Source organism: Amblyraja radiata, chromosome 4, assembly GCF_010909765.2.
Source record: "Amblyraja radiata isolate CabotCenter1 chromosome 4, sAmbRad1.1.pri, whole genome shotgun sequence".
NCBI classification, from domain to species: domain Eukaryota; kingdom Metazoa; phylum Chordata; class Chondrichthyes; order Rajiformes; family Rajidae; genus Amblyraja; species Amblyraja radiata.
In genome coordinates this window covers 50,208,882-50,215,768 of record NC_045959.1, presented here as the reverse complement: position 1 = coordinate 50,215,768, position 6,887 = coordinate 50,208,882, and the positions used below count along the sequence as shown (strand labels likewise).

The 6,887-nt window shown below is 43.0% G+C and overlaps 1 protein-coding gene across 6 annotated transcripts in view; it reads left to right on the top strand.

Moving 5' to 3' along the window:
* Positions 1–6,887, top strand: part of piezo2 (piezo type mechanosensitive ion channel component 2) — a 499,687-nt gene that overhangs the window by 253,821 nt on the left and 238,979 nt on the right. The gene's annotated exons all lie outside the window — the stretch shown is intronic.

The following is a 6,887-nucleotide window of genomic DNA, read 5'->3' as shown; positions in this document are numbered from 1 at the left end:
TGATGACAGATTAAATGTATTAGAAAAATTCACTATGAGCTCCTTTAGGCCCTGCAATAAATAATTTTTACTGCAAATGTATCTGGAGCCAGGATCATTTTACCATTGAGAAAAGATCCAGGTAGTAATGTTACTGGATAATAGTGTAAAAATGATTTTCTCCAAAGAATGGGTCAGTTATTGCAGGAAGTTAGATTTGCTTTTGAAAATCATGTTACAGTATATCTAAGAAGAGACTTGAATTTAGCTCCCTGAAACTTTGGGACCAGGGACATTCTGACTGGGAATATGAGGTCCTGTAAATTTCCAAGTTTGATTTGAATCCCAATGAAAACATTTCCTCAGTTTCATAAAACATAGAACATAGAACAGTACAGCACAGGAATGGGCTTTTTGGCCCACAATCGGTGAAATGAACATGATGCCAGCGTTCATAGACCTGCTGGGCATTTTTCAGAATCCACGACCCCATCAGTTTTTTTGGAACGTTGTTACCACTTGTTACAGAGCCAGATGCCCACAGGTGTGAAGTATTAACGCTTGTGAAGCAACTGGTCGTCCTATCTCTTCCTGCCTTTATAAGCCATCAGGACACATTTTAATACCCTCCTCAATCTAAGTCCACTTTTCTTGTCAAGCAGTTGTCTTGCATTTCTTTCAAGTCTTGGCTTGTCTAATCTATCTCTGCCCTTAACATTTTATAAACTTCTATCAGATGGCATCACAGGCAGATAGGGCAGTCAAAAAGGCCTTCATCAGTCAGAGTATCCAGTATAGAAGTTGGGAGGTTATGTTGCAGTTATATAAGATGTTGGTGAGTTCATATTTAGAGTTTTGTGTTCAGTTTTGGTCAGCATCTTATGGGAAAGATGTTGCAAGCTGGAAAAGGTACAGAGAAGACTTACGAGGATGCACAGACTTACAAAAACGTGCAGGTTTGTAGGTTTATGGGCTAGGTATAAATGTAAATTGTCCCCAGTGTGTGTAGGATAGCGTTAGTATGCGGGGATCACTGGTCGGCGCAGACTCGGTGGGCAGAAGGGCCTGTTTCCGCGCTGTATCTCTAAAACTAAGGCTGAGGCTCAAATGACAATAAAATTGTATTGTATTGTATTGTATTGTATTGTAAACTAAAAAGCTTGGACTTTGAAAATGGCGCCAAAACCTGGCGACTCAGTGGGCTGATTCTATACTCTTTATACTTAATCTGGGATTGTACTCGTGTCTGGTAATAACTTACTGAACTGTATGCAAAAAAAAATATGTCACTGTGCTGCAGTACATGTGATAATAAAGAACCATTGAACCGTTGGAGAGCGGTGAACGGCTTTCAGGGAGACTGTTGTCTCTCCCTGCCATTTAAAGGTCCACCTGCTCGTAAGGCTGTACAGCAGAAATGACCAGCACACGTATATCTTCACAGAATACGATCCTACATAGATACATAGACAATATGTGCAGGAGTAGGCCATTCGGCCCTTCGAGCCAGCACCGCCATTCAATGTGATCATGGCTGATCATCCACAATCAGTACTTCCTTCCTGCCTTCTCCCCATATCCCTTGATTCCGCTAGCCCTAAGAGCTCTATCTAACTCCCTTTTGAATGCATCCAGTGAATCGGCCTCCACTGCCTCCTGAGGCAGGGAATTCCACAAATTCACAATTCTCTGTGTGAAAAAGTTTCTCCTCATCTCAGTTCTAACTGGCCTACCCCTTATTCTTAAACTATGGCCCCTGGTTTTGGACTCCCCCAACATCGGGAACATGTTTCCTGCCTCTAGTGTGTCCAATCCCTTAATAATGTTATATGTTTCTATAAGATCCCCTCTCATCCCTCTCATCCTTCTAAATTCCAGTGAATACAAGCCCAGTCGCTCCATTCGTTCATCATATGACAGTCCCGCCATCCCGGGAATTAACCTTGTGAACCTTTATGAAGGCCAACTTCTCTCTTTATGAAGGCCAACATGCCATTAGCTTTCTCGTTGCACTTCCCCTTTTCCTAACCTGACACCATTCGGTTAATAATCTGCCTTCCCGTTCTTGCCTCCAATGTGGGTAACCTCCGATTCAGCCACATCCTGTGTACATTTGCGGAGTACATAGCTGGAATAACAGGCATTCAAACCTACTATCTGGCAGCTTGTTGTGAAGGCACGTCATGATTGACGACTTCCTCGGTCCAGCTAATGAAATTGTGTTCCAAGGAATTGCATTATTCCGAAACCAGCATCCATCCACCCCTTGACATTTGGTCATTTCAACAAAAGGATCTGGTTTCCACATATTTTGGGGGGGAAAGTGAATGTTAATAATAATATCTGACATTTAGAATTAGATAGTTCCCTTAATGCAAACCTATCGCTATGGTCTTTAGATAGAAGCAAATTGTAACTGATGCTGCCTGTCCCGGTGAGTTACTCCAGCATTTTATGTCTATCTTCGGTGTAAACCAGCATCTGCAATTCCTTCCCACATTCTTTACCTTGCTCACTGTAACATTATGCGGTGGCAATTTTATGTAATTATTTAATGTTTCTTCCTTAAGCACAGGGCATTTTTGTGAAGACATTCTGTGAACTGGGCAGTTTTCTTTGCAAGAGATCAGCTCTTCATAATGTGTATAGTCTGAGTGAGAAGATTTACATTCTCATTCACCTTGGCTTCATTTAAAAAAGTGAGGAGCAAAGATTGATTAATAGATAGAACATGGAAACAGGCCCTTCGGTCCACTGGGTCTATGCTGTCCGTCCATCACCCATTCACACTAGTTCTACGCTATAACCACTTTTGCATTCACTCCTGCACACTGTGGGCAATTTTCCAGAGGCTAATTAACCTACAAATCCGCACATCTTTGAGATGAGGGAGGAAACCGGAGCACCCGGAGGAAACCCATGAAATAACTTGCAAACGCCACACAGACAACACCTAACTTCAGGAACGAACCCAGGTCTCCGGCACTGTGAGACAGTCGTTCCGTGTAAAAAAGTTACTCTGCACATCTCATTCAAACTTTGCCCCTCTCACCTTAAAGCTGTGCCCTCTAGTTTTGATATTTCCATCTTGGTGAAAAGGTTCTGATGATCATGTCTCCCCACAATCTCCGGCTATCTAGAGAAAACAATCCAAGTCTTTCCTAATCTCTGTGGTTAATACCCACTAATCCAGTCATATTTCCGATAAACTTCCTGTGCACCATTTCCAAAGCCTCCACTTCCTTCCTGTAATGGGGCAACCTCATCTTCAAGAGATGTTTTCTGTCAAGGGGATTAAAAAATGGAAACTAATACTTTTATAAAATTAAACAAAATAGTACTTTGTTACATGACAAATGATAGCCATTTATTATTTTGCATAAAAATGACTAATTTTTAAATTAATAGTGATTAATTAAACAAATAGAACAAGTGAGTTGTTCATCAAAAAGTGCAGAAAATGACAGCCTAGAACAGGTGCTTCGGCCCATCGAGCCCATGCTGACTATTAAGCACCCATCAGTGCTAATCTCATTTCATTTTCTGCACATTCCCATCAATGCCCCACAGATTCTAATCTTCTCTTTCCTGCTTTATTTATTTCATGACCATGCAGGTGAGAAACTTCTATTTCTTACTTGCTGTACAGTAAGATCACCAACTCTACCAATCTGGCCCATTATTCCACCTCAGCCAACACTAGTTTACTTTCCTCCCTGATTGCAACCCACGGAAATCTTCGGACAATTGTTGAGTTTATTTAGTTAAGATTAGTTTAGAAATACAGCGTGGAAACAGGCCCTTCGGCCCACCGAGACTGTGCCGACCAGAAATCACCCATACACCAGTTCTATCCTACTCACAAGGGACAATTTACAGAAGCCAATTAACCTGCAAACCTGCACGTCTTTGGAATGTGGGAGGAAACCGGAACACCCGGAGAAAACCCATGCGGTGACAGGGAGAACGTACAAACTCCGTACAGACAGCACCCGTAGTCAGGATCGAACCTGGGTCTCTGGTGCGGTAAGGCAACAACTCTATCGCTGCCCCACCGGGGCACCCCTAAAGTTCTCTAGCTGTCTTAGTCTTTCATGTGTTCAATGATCTGTTGGATTATAATTGTATGCATTGAACTTCTGGCATTGTTTTAGGTGAGATGGTTAGTGGCGGGGCTAGAATGCCTTGTGAGTAGGTCGAAACCTGGTGCAACCAATGGCTTGTGTGATCGGGGCAATAGAGATGACAAGCTTCACAATACCAGTACCAATGAACTGCAATAGGACTTTATTAATGGTAATTAATGGTAGCAAGACTCGCTAATTGTTTAATGACCTTTTAACCCTTAAACATTGATGATGCAAATAATTATCATTTAGTCTGAAGAAGGGTCTCGACCCGAAACGTCACCTATTCCTTCTCTCCATAGATGCTGCCTCACCCGCTGAGTTTCTCCAGCATTTTTGTCTACCTTCAATTTTACCAGCATCTGCAGTTCTTTCTTAAACAAATAATGATTAGCTTTTGTTAATTAACAAGTGATAACAGGTATTACATAAATAATATATCGATATATAGGAGATGTGAAAGGGCAGGCTTTTTGGTGCTGACTTTGTGTCTAGTTAGTTTAGTTTATTCATTATTGTCATGTGTACCAAGGTACAGTGAAAAGCTTTTTTGGTGTGTGCTGTTCAGTCAGCGGAAAGACTATATATATAAGGTTGCAATCGTTTGCAGTGTACAGATACAGGATAAAGGGAGTGCGAGGTAAAGTCCAGTAAAGTCCGAGTAAAGATAGTCCGAGGATCACCAATGAGGTAGACGATAGGTCAGGACTGCTCCTGAGATAGTGGTAGGATAGTTCAGTTGCCTGACAACAGCTGGGATAAAACTGCCCCTGAATCTGGAGGTGTGCGTTTTCACACTTCTGTATCTCTTGACTGATTGGAGAGGGGAGTGACCGGGGTGAGACTAGTCCTTGATTATGCTAGTGGCCTTACCGAGGCAGCGTGAAGGTATAGATGTAGTCAATGGAAGGGAGGTTGGTTTGCGTGATGGTCTGGGCTATGTCCACAAATCTCTGCAATAACTTGCATTCTTGGTTGGAGCTGTTCCCAAACCAAGCAGTGATGCAGCCCAATAAAATGTTTTCCACCGCGCATCTGAAGAGGTTGGTGAGAGTTGGCTGGGGCATGCCGAACTTCTGAAGCCTTCTAAGGAAGTAGAGGCATTGGTGTGCTTTCTTGGCCATTGTTTTGATGTGGCAGGTCCAGGACAAATTGCTGGTGACATTTATTCCTAAGAACTCATTATTACATTATCACTTCATCAAACCCATGGGAACATTCCAGTGCTAAAATAAAGTTCAATGAACCACCCAGTTACCGTTTGGAGATGCTGCTCTTTCTGACCCTTCCCTCTACAGATATGTAGAATTCTCACCCACAGATTGAACCCATCTGATCCATTATGTATATGATAGTAATCCCATCAGTCCTACACCCCCCCACCCCCACAACCCTCCTACAACCCCTACCCCCACCCACCACCCCCCCCCACCCCCACACACCCCCTCCAACCCCCACCCCCCCTTTCCCTGCAAGTCTGCAAATTATTCCTCATATCTATCTGTCTGCTGTTTAAAAAATCAGTTTTGTCGCAGAATAGTTGTACAGAGCTGAGAATTTTCTGAGCTAACAATTATTTACTGACCTTTGCATCATTTTAACCCTGAAATTTTGATTAAAATAATCTTTAGACGTTGTTAATTGACAAATGATAATAGGTATGACTGAAAAAAATATTGATATCAAGGAGATGTGAGGGGTGCGTTGTTTATAAAGAGGGTGGAACGCACTGCCAGGAGTGGTGGTGGTGGAGGCAGATACAATCTAAGAGGCTTTTAGATAGGCACATGGACATGCAGGGAATGGAGGGATCACGTGCAGGCAGATGGGATTAGTTTATCTTGACGTCGTATTCAGCTCAGCCTTTGTGGGCCGAAGGGCCTGTTCCTCTGCTGTTCAATTCTTTGTTCCAAAGTACAATATAATTCTGACCATTTGTTGATCATACTTCTGGTTTGAGAAGCAACATTAAAGAGGTGGCCACTGTAATAGATTAAAACCTGCCTATTTCCAGGAAGTGAGATTCAAAATGTTGGAGTAACTCAGCGGGTCGGGCAGCATCTCTGGAGAAAAGGAATAGAGGACGTTTCGGGTCGGAACCATTTTTCTGACTGAAAGAGGTGGGGGGAGATGGGGTGATGGGAAACTAGATGTGAGAAGAGGTCAGAACAAGTCAGGGGCGACGACAGATGACCTCAGGAAGGGTGGAGCCCATAATGGGCCATTGTTGGTTGGAGAAGATGTGCTAACGAGAGGGATACAAGGATGCAAAGGGTGGAACTAGTAGGACGACTACGTTGGGGGAATGGTTGAAGGATTGCAGGAGTTACATGAAATTAAAGAAATCCATGTTCATGCCGTTGGGTTGTAAGTTGCCCAAGCGAAATATGATGTACTGTTCCTCCAATTTGTGTGTGGCCTCACTCTGACAGTGAAGGAGAACCAGGACAGAAAGGTCCTCCATGGAGAATTGCGTCCAGTATTTTTGGTCATATTGTCCTTCCGAACCAATGTGGGGAAAGCCAGCAAGTATTACGAGATGGGCCAAATGGCCTGTTTCCATGGTTTCCAGAGAAAAAGAATAATATCCTTACGAGTCATCAAAATGATGAATTTCCGTCTGCAGAAATGTTACCCATTCCTCCTGGGTCTCTCCTGCAGGATGACCTATGGACGAGTTAGGTTTAACCGTGACTCCTGAGCTCTCACAGATGTGTCCAAATCAATGTGGTAAATGTCTGTGACAGGCTCATAGAGTGTTACAGCCTTAGGTTTGACAAC